The following is a 14,790-nucleotide window of genomic DNA, read 5'->3' on the forward strand; positions in this document are numbered from 1 at the left end:
TATCATTATTCCCTAGCAATTATCGAGTTTTCAGCCTCCTTTTGTATCTCAGGATTCCTGCATCTGCTTCTGTTGCTGGCTGGGGGAGATGGAAAACTGCAAAGGCGAAGTGGCATGGGGGGAAGATTTGAGAACCATCTGCCTTGGGTTCCTTCTCGATTTTTTTTTTTTTTTTTTTTTTTTGAGATGGAGTCTTGCTCTGTTACCCAGGCTGGAGTGCAATGGTGCAATCTTGGCTCACTGCAACCTCTGCCTCCTAGGTTCAAGTGATTCTCCTACCTCAGCCTCCTGAATAACTGGGACTACAGGCGCCCACCACAATGTCTGGCTAATTTTTTTGTATTTTTAGTAGAGGTGGGGTTTCACCGTGTTGGCCAGGGCTGGTCTCAAACTCCTGACCCATGGTGATCTGCCCACCTTGGCCTCCCCAAGTGCTAGGATAACAGGCTTGAGCCACTGTACCTGGCCACTGCCTTGACTTTTTATCCCAGTTTTCTTCAACCACCTGGAGCAGTAAAACACAACCAGGTATCTATTCCTGTGAGGGTTAATACTATACCAATAATCCTCATCCAGGCTTATAAGGCTAGTTTACCACACTACCGTAATCTTTTGATTGACAAGCATGCCTGTCCTGTGTCTCTTTCCTACCACCCATAGACCCTTTCTATGAATACCGAACGCACAGTTATGCTTTTCAAGTCATTAGCTTTTATCTTCTTACCAGAAGGAATAGGGAGACAGAGAATACTGCTACCTATCTACCTACTTACATAGCTATGTGCTCATATATGTTTGTCTATCTACCTGTTCATCTTCCATAAAATGTTGTGCCTGGCACATAGTGAATGTCTGATAAATGCATATTATTGTTACTCTCCATGGTGAATGTTGTAATATTCAGTAGCTGATGATTTGATTCAATCTGTAATTGGCGTTTTGTAGTTTTGTCCTTTGGCCAACCTCAACTTCTGATGTCTTCCTTTACTTCAGTCTGTGTCTTTCCTAATTTTTTCCCTAACTCCAGGCCTGTTCTGATTTCTGATATCCAAAAACTTTCTTTTTTCCTACCCTTGGGTCCTCCTAGAGAGGAATGGAGAGCTTGATTCTCTGCTTTACCCCGAATATGGACACACAAAAAATAACAAACACGACTGCCCTTTCTGCCTCCTTCTTCCATTCTTCTGTTTTATAGCCCCCAAAAAAGATTTTGAGACAAACTGTAGATGTTTAAAACTTCACAAAATAAAAAAGGCAACCCATATATCTGTGGCACATATTAATAATAGCATCTGGCCGGGTGTGGTGGCTCACGCCTGTAATCCCAGCACTTTGGGAGGCTGACGTGGGTGGATCATGAGGTCAGGAGTTCAAGACCAGCCTGGTCAACATGGTGAAACCCTGTCTCTACTAAAAATACAAAAATTAGCTGGGCGTGGTGGTGGGTGCCTGTAATCCCAGCTACTTGGAAGGCTGAGAATCGTGTGAACCCAGGAGGCGGAAGCTTCAGTGAGCCGAGATTGTGCCCTTGCACTCCAGCCTGGGCGACAGGGCGAGACTCCATCTCAAAAGACACAAAAAACAAAAACAAAAACAAAAAACAAACAATAGCATCCACTTGGGGTGGATATTGGACCATGCTTGGAAGTAGTGGTGGTGATACTGACAGCAAGAAGTTGAAAGCAGCTTCTATCCCGTCACTCCATTTTCTTCAACAGCCCAGAACACCCGGGTAGCTCTTGGTTCACCGAGGCTGTAAATATTTTCTGTCTAATTCTCTGCTGGACCCATTTTGTCTTTTCAAGGCTGCTTCTTTGTCAGAAGGTTTGCAGGCTTCAAAGAGCAGAGATGGTGTGTGTTTTAGGTTTCAGTGGCATCTGCTGCCGGGACCAGCCTTAACTATAGTGTGAGTACTCAGCGGCTCTCCCAATTCCTGGGATGTGCCAGGTGCTAATCTCCACACTATTAAAGAAATAAGGGAGGGTACTCACCTCTACCTGATGCAGCACAAGTGACTTCACGAGACTCACAAGTTCCTGCATGCTCTGGCCCCTGCTTACCTTTCCATCTTCATTTCTCAACACTCCTCATTCCGCTCCCTCTTCTCCTAGTTCCCTGCCCATTGCATTACACTCCAGCAACCAAGAGTTGTTTGCAGGTCCCAGGACAAGCCTCACTGTCTCTCACCTTAGGGTCTTCCCTTTGCCTAGAATGCTCTCCTCTCTTCTACCATACCTTCTCATCCCATTCTCAGTCTTCCGAAAACTCCCACTTACTATTCAAGTCTCAATTTAGATGTTGCTTTTCCCAGAAATCTTTCTCTATACCTCAAAGACTTAAACGCCTGCCAAGGAGTCATGCTTTGTGCAAAGCACCTTTCACAGCATCACATGGGATTCAATTATCTTTTCACTTATGGATCTCTATAATTTCCATGAAATTAGGAACCATGTTAGCCATTATATCACCATGGCACATGTTAGGAACACAATCAAAATTCATGCAATAATTGACTGTGAATAAATGAGAAGCTACAACTAAACCTGAACAAGGCTTATGCTAGGCACCTACCCCAATTTAGATCCGACTCAGGAGACTGGTGCCAACCTATTGCCCAGGAGAGGACTTTTAAAATCTGTGCAGAGGGCACTTTTCAGCTTCCGTGAGGCTGTTCATGCAAAGAGAGGTTGCTTTTAAGAGACCACTTACCCATCCAAAAAAGGCGTCTGAAGCCAGGGAAGGAGCAAGTGCCGTGAGGGTGACCACTGCCTGGATTTAGCACTGTAACAAGAGGAGAGGGAGAGAAACAGACCTCATCCCTACAAAGGTATTAGGCTTCAAGACAGCATATTTTTTACTGAATTGAGAAATCTAATCAGCCTGGTGCACTAAGAGGGAATCTGCAAACTCCCGGGTGTGGAAGAAAGCCGACGTATCCTCGGGGAGATCCTAATTAAAGCGCAGCCGATTACAATTCCTCTGAAAAAGGAAAATGAAAGGACTGAGAAACATCTGCTGTGGTTTCATGAAGGACTGCTCAAGGATGCAGAGTGTGAGAAAAAGAAATTCTTGACAGCACAGATGAGGCACAGAGCATGTTTGTTCTCCATTGGGCAAAGCTGGTGGGGGATGGGGCCTGACAACACAAAGGCGTGGGTTTAGGATTGTTTTAGACTATAGGGCAAAATAGAAGAGACCAAGGTTTGGTGGACATGAGAGGGAGAGGGGGCGCATCCTTCTTGTCCCTGTGCAGACAAGAATGACCCAGTGAGCCTGCTGAGCTCTCTCCAGGTTGCCTAGCAACCTGTGAGCTGGGCCTGAGGGCCCCTGTCTGATAGGAGAGGCTATGCACGACCTCCACTTCCCAAGGTCTCCAGGTGCTGGAGATCCCCAAGTGATCTTCCCTAGTGATCCTCAGAGCACCTCTAAATACCTAGGCTTTGTCTGCTTGGTTTCAGAGTCCAAGATGTATATTTCTTTCTGCAAGGCCACTTTCATGCTCATCCCATATAAAGGAAGAACAAGCCAGGTGCAGTGTAATCCCAGCACTTTGGGAAGCCAAGGTGGGTGGATCAGTTGAGGCCAGAAATTTGAGACCAGCCTGGCCAACATGATGAGAACCTGTCTCTGCTAAAAATACAAAAATTAGCTATGCGTGATGGTGCATGCCTATAGTCTCAGCTACTTGGGAGGCTGGGGCATGAGAATCACTTGAACTCAGGAGGCAGAGGTTGCAGTGAGCTGAGATCATGCCACTGCACTCCAGCCTGGGTGACAGAGCGAGACTCTTAAAAAGATGATTGTCCCAGGCCTTATCCCTGAAAAATCCCCAAAGAGAAGAAGTTCAGATCTGACTAGAGTAAGTGCTCACAAATCTTAGATGTAATCCTGGAATCGCTGAGCTGGAAGAGAGCTCAGAGGTCATATAGCCCAATCTCCTGCAAATACAGGAACGTAAAAATGTAAAAGCCCAGGTAAGATTTAAACACAATTTTAGGCAAGAGTCATGTCAGAATTTTCAAAGGATTCAAAGTATTTTCAAGAAATACATGCTATTGGTATGCAAAGAATAAAGTGCTGACCATGGCCTGGGGAGAGTCCACAAAGCCTTTGGGAAGCAGTAGGGATTAGTGTAGGTCCTGAAGGCCAAATTTCAAAGGTGAAGAGCAGCCAGAAGTCCTCTGAGAAAGAGATAAGGCAGGGCAGGAGAACCCTGAGGACTGCCTGAAGAAAGAATGCCCTTAGACAGTGGTACTCAGAACATGAATGGAGCTTACCTCAATGGTGTGCTTATGTTTCCAAATGTTTCAGTAATCTGATTCTGTATAACTAAGTACCCCAAGATGTGGTAGCCTGGAATAACTACCATTTTATGGTATCTCATGATTTCACTGGTCAGGGATTCAGACAGGGCTCAGCTGGATGATTCTTCTGCTCCATCCCCCATCAACTTGAGTCACTCATGGTATTTGCCTGGTAGCTGGTCTGGGCTGCAGGGTACAAGATGGCTTGTTCACATGCCTGGTGCCTTGATGGAGATGGCTGGAAGGCTTGATGTAGTCAGGCACTCTCCTCTTCCATGTAGTCTTAGGGCCTCTCCACAGAGCAGTCTGACTTCTTACATAGCTGCTCAGGGTTTCCAAAGAGTATTTCAAGAAACCCAAGCAGAAGCTATAAGATTTCATATGGCCTAGTTTCAGAACTTCCCCAATGTCATTTCTGCCAAATTCTATTTGTCAAGTAAGTCACTAAGACCAGTACAGATTCAATTAGACTTTCCCCTCAAGCATCCATTTCCACAACAAATATTTATAAATTTCCTATTCTATGCCAAGCCTTTGCTTACTACTACTAAGGTTGCAAAAGTGAATCATTCATGTTCCTTATCTGGAGAAATTCGTGGTCTAATTGTGGAGGCAGCTGTATATGTATAATATTCATATCGTGTAATAAGAACTAATACAAGTGGGGACTACATGCAAAAGAGCTTAGAGAAAAGGTAGCCTATCTTAGAATTTGACAAACTAAGTTCTGTGGGCTGAATCCAGTCTGTAGCCTGTTTTTATGAATAAAGTTTTATTGGAACACAACCATGCTTATTTATTTACATATTGTCTGTGTCTGCTTTGGCACTATAATGGCAGAACTGAGTAGTTGCAATAGAGACTGTATTACCTGCAAAGCCTAAAATATTTACTCTCTGGTCTTTGACAGAAAAAGCTTGTTGACTCTGGATCTACCTCAGTAGGTATGGCTGAATTCCAGGAACCGTAAATCCAAATTTGGGGCAATTGTTCAGAATTTGTTAGTGTATTTGGATACTGACATTTCTTCTAGATTTATTTCATTTTCCACATTGATTTTCTCTTTATTTTTATTTTAAAATATATTTTACTTTCCTTATACTCTGTATGTTTCATAATATTTTTATCATATAAAATTGTATTTATCCAGAACCTTCTATATGCAAACTTTGTACTAGACCTTGTTTGTAAAGAACTTACAGTCTAATAGTGGAAAATCCAAGTATTAATTATTAAACAAGACAAAACACTAGGTAGAAGTATGAAAAAGGAACAAGGTTAAGACAAATTATATACCAGTCATTGTATATTCATTTAAATTCTACAATAACCTTATGAGCTACATATTACGAGACCATTTTATAAATGTGGAAACTAAGGCTCAGAGAAATAAACTTAACCCAAGAATAGTTAATAGGTGGTATAACTGAAATTCAGTTAGAAATTTACCATTTGGCCTATCTATTTGTTCTATAACTATATGCTTCATTGCCACAATTTGCAGTTGGTTCTTCCTCAAATCTGCTGGGTTTTTTTTTTTTTTTTTCGCTCTGCTATTAAATTACTGACCCTCTTTCTTCCTTCATCTCTTTGAATATTTTAAACATACTTAACTTGAAAGCCCATCCCAATCTATCCTTGGCTCCAAGCATGTCAGAATACTAGGTAAAATGTAACATACTGACGGCAGGAAAGACAGATAAATTTCCCTGACACTGAGTTACCATGTCTACAAAAGAGTGCTGTTAATTTGTATTATTATTATTCATGGTTCTGAGGGTGTGACTCTAACATTTGCTATGTCTGACAGCATTCACTGACATTTATTCATTTTGAAGTTTGTAATTTTTTACTACAAGCCCATCTGTAGTGGCACTTATTTTCCTTTGTAAATTCTATTGTATATGTCCTGATTTATGGAGACGTCCTAATGAGTAGTTTAGCATTTGCCTGTGTGGAGGACTTATTGGATTTACCTGTCTGGACCAACTTCTTCAAATTCTTTCTAGTTTGGAGTTCCTGAACAACATGGACAGTGTTAATTTGGATTCCATGCTTCATGGCACAGGATTGGAGCACTAATTATTCAGTGATGACTTTCTCTTCCTCTAGCTCAGGTGGTCAACAAGTTTCCTTCTTCTTTCTCCAAGTAGTAGAAGACAGTAAAGGTAATATGTTTTATTTTTGTTGGAAAGTTCTGCATCTCTATAATTTATCTTCTTTTGTGCCATCTGTGAATTGAGATTTATCATATTCTATTTTTCTTGAGACCAATATTAAAGGTATTACTTTCTCTTCTTCTAGTAGTTATCCTGGAAGTTTTCACATGTATATTTAACTTTAAACAAATCTAAAGTTTATCTTCTTGCACAATTAAAGAACTATAGAATGTTTTATGCTGCTTGCCTTCAAATGATACAAACGATGTTTATTTTAGTTCTTGTTTAACATCACAAATAAGGCATAATTTTATTCCTTTCCACGTTCTAAGATTGTTTATATTCATCCATATTTACTTTTCTTCCCTTGCTATCTTTCCTTTAATCTGATGCCTCTTTTGAAGCTTGTTTTTCTTCTTTTTGAAGTACAAACTTTGAAGGTTTCTTGGCACTAAATACTATTATTTTTTGTTTTCCTTTAAAAATATATTTATTTAACCCTTGTTCTTGAAAGATGGCTTCTTTGAATACCTATGTTCTAGATTGACAGTGTTTTTTTAGTACTTACTAGTCCATTGTCTCCTTTTCTCCATTTTTGGGGATGAGAAGTCAGCTGTCAGTCTATAGGCCTTTTGACAGTAATACGAATTTTTGTTTTCTGGGATTTGTTATATTCTGCACCTACCAAGTAATACCTTTCAGTGATTTTGAAAATTTTTCAGATAATGACCTTTTAAAATATGACCTCCTTTTCTCTAGTCTTTCCATTATCTCCTTTTGGACACCAATTAATTATCGTTAGACCATCTTGCTCTACACTTTATGACTCCTGACTTCTTTTTCACATTTGTTGTTTTCTGTCTTTCTTGACTGCTATCTTGGCAATTAATTAAACCTATCTTCCAGTTCACCAAGATTGTCATCATCTCTATATAACATGCCCTCTAATTTGTTCATAGTTTGTAATTCTCATTTATTCACTTATTATTTCCAAAAGTTCCATTTGATTTTTTTTTCCATTTTTTTCTGACCAATTTTGATAGTTTCTTTTAGGGAGAAAGAGGATACCTTTTTTCATACTTTTAATGCTTATTTCTTTAAATATGTTATATATCCTAATTTTTTTTCTTGTCTATGTTAATTCCAACACTGATCATCTTTATGAGTCAGTTCTGCAATCTGGGTTTTGTTGTTATTCTTGTTTTTTTCATCTTAATCATGGTGGCTTGCTTCTATACATTATGTAATTTGTTACTGTGATTACATATTTCATGGAATGTTATTCCTCACAGACCTGAGTTAAAGTACATTCCTCAAAAGAGGATTTTACTTATACTCTGCACTACTAAAACACTGGACTACTTTCAACTACATTTTTGGTTTGGAATATTTTTTTGGATTATAGTCACATGTGAATTCTGGACCCAAACTTATGTGCAGATGGGCTTGTGGGTAGAAATTCTTTGGGAGGTCTTAATCTACTTTATCCAGAAAAAAGCAAACATTCCAACCCTGCTTTCTGAAAAGCAGATTTATGGTTTTATTTTATTTTTCCTAAATCACTTATGACAATCTTGTTTTAACTTATGCGTTCCTAATTCAACATCCCCTCTGAGAAAGTCCTAAGTTTTGTCTACTATTCTTTTGGGTGCATAGTTTGTTAAATCCTAAGTTGCAGCTCACCAGAAATTGGTAGATAGTCTTAGAAAAAATACTAATTTTCCTTCTGAACTATATTTTCCATCCTTTCAAACCTCTGGAGATTTCCTTAGTTTTTATATTTTATTCAGAATTTTAACAAATTCTGTGCCAGAAAGATTTCTTTGGTCATCTATTTCATCTGGAAATAAAAGTAATGGGCTGTTTTTCTAACCCCTGTCTCATGGACAAAACAGCAAGTCGGGCTATGCACTTTACGGAGTGAGAGCAGTTCCAGGGTTCAGCCTTAAACAGGCCTGAGGTCTCAGTTCCTGCTGCTGGGTGGGTATCAAAACACTGGTCCCAGCCCCTAAGGTCCAATTTTTGTTCTAATACCAATTTGGATTTTTTTTTCAAAGCCCCATCCCCCCTTTTTTTTTTTTTTTTTTTTTTTTTTTTTTTGAGACAGAGTCTCTGTTGCCAGGCTAGAGTGCACTGGTGTGATCTTGTCTCACTGCAACCTCCGCCTCCTGGATTCAAGTGATTCTCCTGCCTTGGCCTCCCAAGCAGCAGCTGGGACTATAGGTGCATGCTGCCATGCCCAGCTAATTTTTGTAGTTTTGGTAGAGATGGGGTTTCACCATGCTAGTCAGGTTGGTCTTGATCTCTTGACCTCATGATCTGCCCACCTCGGCATCCCAAAGTGCTGGGATTACAGGCATAAGCCACCGTGTCCAGCCACCTCTTTGTCTTTAAATTCACTCTTTGTGGCACCTTGGAATTATCTTTTATTGCAATAAAATACATCTCCATTTTTATTTTTGTTGTCATTACCTTTAACATTTCTATCTGAGTCACAGTGAAGCATCATCATTATGAGGGCAGTCTCTCAAGCTGGACTTCCAGTCTGTCCTGGTTCCACAACTCTCTAGTTGTAACATCTTGGACAAGTAATTTAACCTCTGTGTGCCTTACATCTCTTCATTGATCAGACAGGCATAATCACCATGCCTGCCTGTTAGAGTTTCTGTGAGGATTCAATGAGTCAATCCACATAAAGCACTTAGAATAGTCCTTGGCATATGATCTGTGTGATCTGAGCATTAACTAGTATCAACAGCGTGTATTTAGACCAAGAGACTTTCTGTTTCAGCTCAGGCTTTCCCAGGTGGACCTCGCTCCCTCCAGGTCGAGGTTCTTTGCATTACACCATGAGGTCTACCCAGGGATAGGAGAGGGGTTAAGTCAGGAGATGTGTGAGATTTGGTGGGGTAAGACAGAGATCTCCTTCTTAAATTTGAGACATAGGTAGAGGCTTGATTGTTGAATGATAAGGCAAAATTCTACTTCATATAATGAGCCAAGTGTGATGCCTAGGGCTAAATTTAAGGAAGCACTGTTTCTCAGGGTTGTGCCCGTGGCATCCCTGCACTGATGTAACCTAGAGAGTTAGTACCCCATTAAATTTCACTTACTAGGCTCCTCACTGGCCTCAGCCTCATCTGACCGTGATCATCACCCTTGTATAGTGAGAGGATCAGAGAGGTCGTAGCTTATCCAAAATTATATTTCTGAAAACCGACAGAGCTGTGATTGAAACCCAGTTTGCCTGACTCCAGAGAACTTGCCCTTAAATATTGGGTGCAACTGCTTTGAATCTGATTGAGGTAGGTACCATAAAAACAGAGTGAGAGTATCACATGGAATTTGTTCAAAGAGCTGAGACCAACTGGTGGACAACACACTTCAAGAAACAACACTTCACTGCATTGAGTGCTCGTCTATCAAGAGCCACATGTCAACCTCAGCTGGTAGAAGGCAGCTGCCTTACCTCCTTGGTTCCCTGTCAGCCTCATCCATGGTTCCATCCCCTTCTGTTCCATTCATCTTGGGTGGCATTTGGTGTCCTCCCTTGGTAGAATACACCTGCAAGTCTAGGGGAATAAAAGCTGAAGTCAGGGCCTGGATAGATTTGGAGGGTAGTAAAAACTGGTCTTAGCCTGGCACGGTGACTCATGCCTATAATCCCAGCACTTTGGGAGGCTGAGGTAGGCGGATTGCCTGAGGTCAGGAGTTCAAGACCAGCCTGGCCAACATGGAGACTACTAAAAATACAAAAATTAGCTGGGTGTGGTGGCAGGCACCTGTAATCCCAGCTACCCAGGAGGCTGAGGCAGGAGAATTGCTTGAACCTTGGAGGCAGAGGTTGCAATGAGCTGAGATCAGAATGTTGCAGTGAGCTGAGATTGTGCCATTGTACTCCAGCCTGGGCGATAAAAGAGAGACTTAGTCTCAAAGAAAAAAGAAACAAATTGGTCTCCACGTTTGTGATAGAATAGACATATCAGTAGAAATTAATTGACCACAAATTAGATTAGAGGAAGGGCAGAGCCTGAATAGCTCAGGACTTATATCCTTGTGTCCTTGGTGGAGACCAGCACAGTGCCTCATCTCTATTTAATATTTGATTGGCAAGTACTCTTATTAAACACAATTTGAACCTTTTCCTCTTTTCTAGGAAACAGATGAATTTCTATCTATACTCAGTATGCTTAAGATTTACTAGAACACAGGCACAACTAGATAAACTATCCTGTGAAATTCGCCTGAATGTGATAAAGAACTCTGCTACTCAGTGGTAGGGCTCAAAAACAGTGCCACACAATGAAAGCCTCAGAAGCAAACATTTTTCTGTGACTTTCTCCCACCCTCCTGCCTCTGACCCCTCATTCTTCCCTGAGACTACCCATAGAAACTAGAATCTCTCTTCCCCAAGGCAGGACATAGAAACCAGAACATTTTCCTCAAAGCCAGCCATAAAACCTAAAAATAGTATTATAACTTCCCTCTACCTTTCTGTGTAAAAACTGGCCATAAAGAAATTATATGGCTTATCTTGTTTGGTTGTAGGTCATAAGATCCTAATTCCAGAGGGCCCTACCCCATACCCAGAAGGGAGAACTACTGCACAGAGAATCTAAGAATCTAGACAACCCTCGCTGGATTTCTCCACTCCGTCTGTTAGCATTTGATCATATGCCTTTTGTCCAGTCATATTTCTGCATGGCTGTCCATACTTTGTTGAACCTAAGCACAAAATGGAAAGTTTCCCCTGTATCTTTGGGTCTTCATTCTGAAGGCTCCCATGTTATGTAAAACTATGATCAAATAAATATGCATGCTTTTTCTCCTATCAGTCTGCCTTTTGTCAGTGATTTTCAGCGAACTTCCAGAGAGTGAAGGGGAAGTTTTCCCTTGGCCTCTACATCAGTTTCCTCAATACCTGTCATGCAGAAAATCTAAACTAAGACGTGTCAAACAACAAGGTATCCAGTTGGTAGAGGAGCTCTTACCGAGTGACACCGGGGAGGTGTTGGGTAAAGATCTATTTTAGACTTTCAATTAATTATCTGAAAGCAGGATTCAGGAGTGTGAAGGGAGACTGGCAGGTGTATTCTACCAGGGGGAACAGCAAATGCTGCCTAAAAAGAATGGAACAAAAGGGGATGGAGCATGGGTGGGGCTGACAGGGAACCAGGGAGGTAAGGCACCTGCCTTCTACCAGCTGTGGTCAACATGTGGCTCATGATGGATGAGTATTCAATGGGGTGAAGTCCTGTTTCCTGAGATATGTTGCCCAGCAGTTGGTCCCAGCTCTTTGAACACATTCCATGTGATACCCTCTCCCTGTTTCCATGGTACCTGCCTCACTCATACTCAAAACAGCGTCACCTAGTGTTGAAGGGCAAGTTCTCTGGAGTCAGGCAAACTGGGTTTCGATCACAGCTCTATCTGTTTTCAGAAATATAATTCTGGATAAGCTACAACCTCTCTGATCCTCTCACTATACGAGGGTGATGATCACAGCCAGATGAGTTTCAGGTCAGTGAGAAGCCTAGCGAGCAAAATTTAAGGAGGCACTAACTCTCTAGGTTATATCAGTGCAGGGACACCATAGGCAAAACCCTGAGAAAGAGTGGTTTCTTAAATGTATAGCATTGGGCATCACACCTGCCTCATTCTAGTGGAGGAGTGACTGGTGATGATTATGTCTACCTCATAGAGTTGAAATGAGAATGAAATAAAATCTTACAGGGAAAGTTAATTACAGAATGCCTGATACATAGGAACTGTGAGTATTCAGGTACCTTCCTCCTTCCTTATCTTCCTAACCCATTTCCAGCATGTGCTACTCTCATCACTCAATGGGGAGGTGACCTGAGGAATCTGTTAGAAAGTTCAAGCCTTTTGAAGGATAAGAGTACCCGTTAGAAAGAAGAGACCCTTGTCCTTTTCAGAGCGAAAAATGAAAGGGGGCTCAAAGGGCGGGCCCTCTGGGTAGCTGACATTTGCAAACAGTAATATACATTGTTGTATATAGAAAGAAGATGTTTTATTACTTTCTTTTTTTTTAGACAGAGTTTCACTCTTGTTGCCCAGGCTGGAGTGCAATGGCGCGATCTCAGCTCACTGCAATCTCTGCCTCCTGGGTTCAAGTGATTCTCCTGCCTCGGCCTCCTGAGTAGCTGAGATTACAGGTGCCCGCCACCACGCCCAGCTAATTTTTGTATTTTTAGTAGAGACGGGGTTTCACCATGTTGGCCAGGCTGGTCTCGAACTCCTGACCTCAGGTGATCCACCCAACTTGGCCTCCCAAAGTGCTGAGATGACAGGCATGAGTACCTGCGCTCGGCCACATATTTTCAAATGGTGGTAACTCACTACTGCAAGCACTGATGGCTCCTGCTCAGTTTCCATTCCTCTCACTCTTTTCTGGGAGAGACCACCTTTCACAACAGAAACTGAACAGAACTGCCTGCTTTCTCAGACTCCCCTTGCAGATATGACAAGAATATATAAATCTGCACAGGCCAGTAGGGCTAGAGAAGAAGTTTCAGGATGTTTCTGGGAAGAATTTTCTTTTCTAATGAAGAGAGAAGCACTTAGGATGCCTCAATGTCACACAGCTGGGCAAGTGGTCCTGACCTAGGTTTGTTTAACTCGTATCTGTAACTATCAGTTACTGATATGGTTTGGCTATATCCTCACCCAAATCTCATCTTGAAGGATACTCCCATAATTACCACGTGTTGTGGGAGGTATCTGGTGGGAGATAATTGAATCAGGGGGCAGGTCTCTCTCATGCTGTTCTCGTGATAGTGAATAAGTCTCACGAGATCTGATGGCTTTATAAGGTGGCGGTTTCCTTTGCAAGTTCTCTTTGCCTGCTGCCATGATTACAAGGGTTCCCCAGCCACGTGGAACTGTAAGTCCAGTTAAACCTCTTTCTTTTATAAATTGCCCAGTCTCTGGTATGTCTGTATCAGCAGCATGAAAATAGACTAATACAGTTACTTTGTGAATGCTTGGAGTACCGGAATTTCTGAGTCGAATGCTAATTTAGAAGTTAAGCTGGGCACGGCGGCTCATGCCTGTAATCCCAACACTTTGGGAGGCGGAGGTGGGGGGCTGCTTGAGCTCAGGAGTTCGAAACCAGCCTGGGAAACATGGCGAAACCCATCTCTACCAAAAATACAAAAAATTAGCCCGGAGTGGTGGTGTGCGCCTATAGTCCCAGTTACTCAGGAGGGTGAAGTAGGATCGCTTGAGCCTGGGAGGCCGAGGTTGCAGTGAGCCAAGATCGTGCCACTGCAGTCCAGCCTGGGTGACAGAGTGAGACCCTGTCTCCAAAATAAATATATAAATAAAATAAAAGTCCCTAGGAAGCAAAAGTTTGACTCAATTGTTTTATTTTTTAAAAATTGTTTTATTCCCCTCTACAGTTTCTGAATTCTCCTTGAAAGATAACTTTGTCCTATGAGATTTGGTGAAGAGGGACGGCTTTTGAGAGGCATGGTAGTACTGACTAGTCAGGTCTGGAACCGTGAGGAAGGACAGAGGAAAAATCAAGCAAAAGGTTGAGCCCAGTGTGGGCCCACCTGTGTCTTCTATCTTGTTCTCTGTGATTGTGAGGTTGGCATCATTTCTGTGATCTGGAGGCTAGCAGCTGAGCTGTCAGCAAGCTTCAGGGGGCAGCCCTTGGCCCCAGCGTAGAGCAAGCACTGGGGGGTTTGTCTGCAGAAGCAACTGCTGAAAGCAATTGTGGAACACCTTCAAATTGACAACACGAGAGATGGTGCAAATTAATAGTGCAGTGCCTTCATCTGGGGTGTGAGGGAGGCAATGAGAGAGAATAATCAGCAAAGCTTGAGCTGGGTGAGGTCAATTATAGAAGGTAATATGGAAGATGTAAGCTTGGAGATGGGAACTCAGAAAAATCACAGAATGGTTTTGATGCAGGAAGGGATATTGGAGATTTTGACATTTGGTATGTTTCCATCCAAATTATACTTTAAAGGGAGACACACCTTTTTTGTCAAGGACTCAGTAGCCAATCGTTTTGGCTTTGTTGGCCATAAGTCTGCGTCACAACTACTTGGCTCCGCCACTGTGGTGCAAAAACAGCTGTAGATAATGTATAAATGAACGGACATGGCTGTGTTCCATTAAAGCTTTATTAACAAAAAATAAATGGTGGGCCAGCTTGGTCTGTGAGATGTAGTTTGCAAAGCCATAATATAGGATCCTGAAAAGACAGATACAGTATCTCCTCTATGCAAGGCACTGTCCAAACCGTGGAAATAAATATAAAAAGTCATGGGCTGGCCTATTTTTTTTTTTTTTTTTTT

General features: G+C 41.9%; 1 long non-coding RNA gene across 1 annotated transcript in view; it reads right to left on the reverse strand.

The window, feature by feature from the left end:
- LOC108540859 (uncharacterized) overlaps positions 1 to 14,790 on the reverse strand; it is a 45,200-nt gene that overhangs the window by 15,120 nt on the left and 15,290 nt on the right. The window contains exon 2 of the long non-coding RNA XR_001888785.1: positions 9,933 to 10,035. This is a non-coding gene — a long non-coding RNA (uncharacterized LOC108540859). The remainder of the gene's footprint in view (positions 1 to 9,932; positions 10,036 to 14,790) is intronic.

This window comes from Rhinopithecus bieti, unplaced genomic scaffold (assembly GCF_001698545.2).
Source record: "Rhinopithecus bieti isolate Rb0 unplaced genomic scaffold, ASM169854v2 scaffold_19737, whole genome shotgun sequence".
Taxonomy (NCBI): domain Eukaryota; kingdom Metazoa; phylum Chordata; class Mammalia; order Primates; family Cercopithecidae; genus Rhinopithecus; species Rhinopithecus bieti.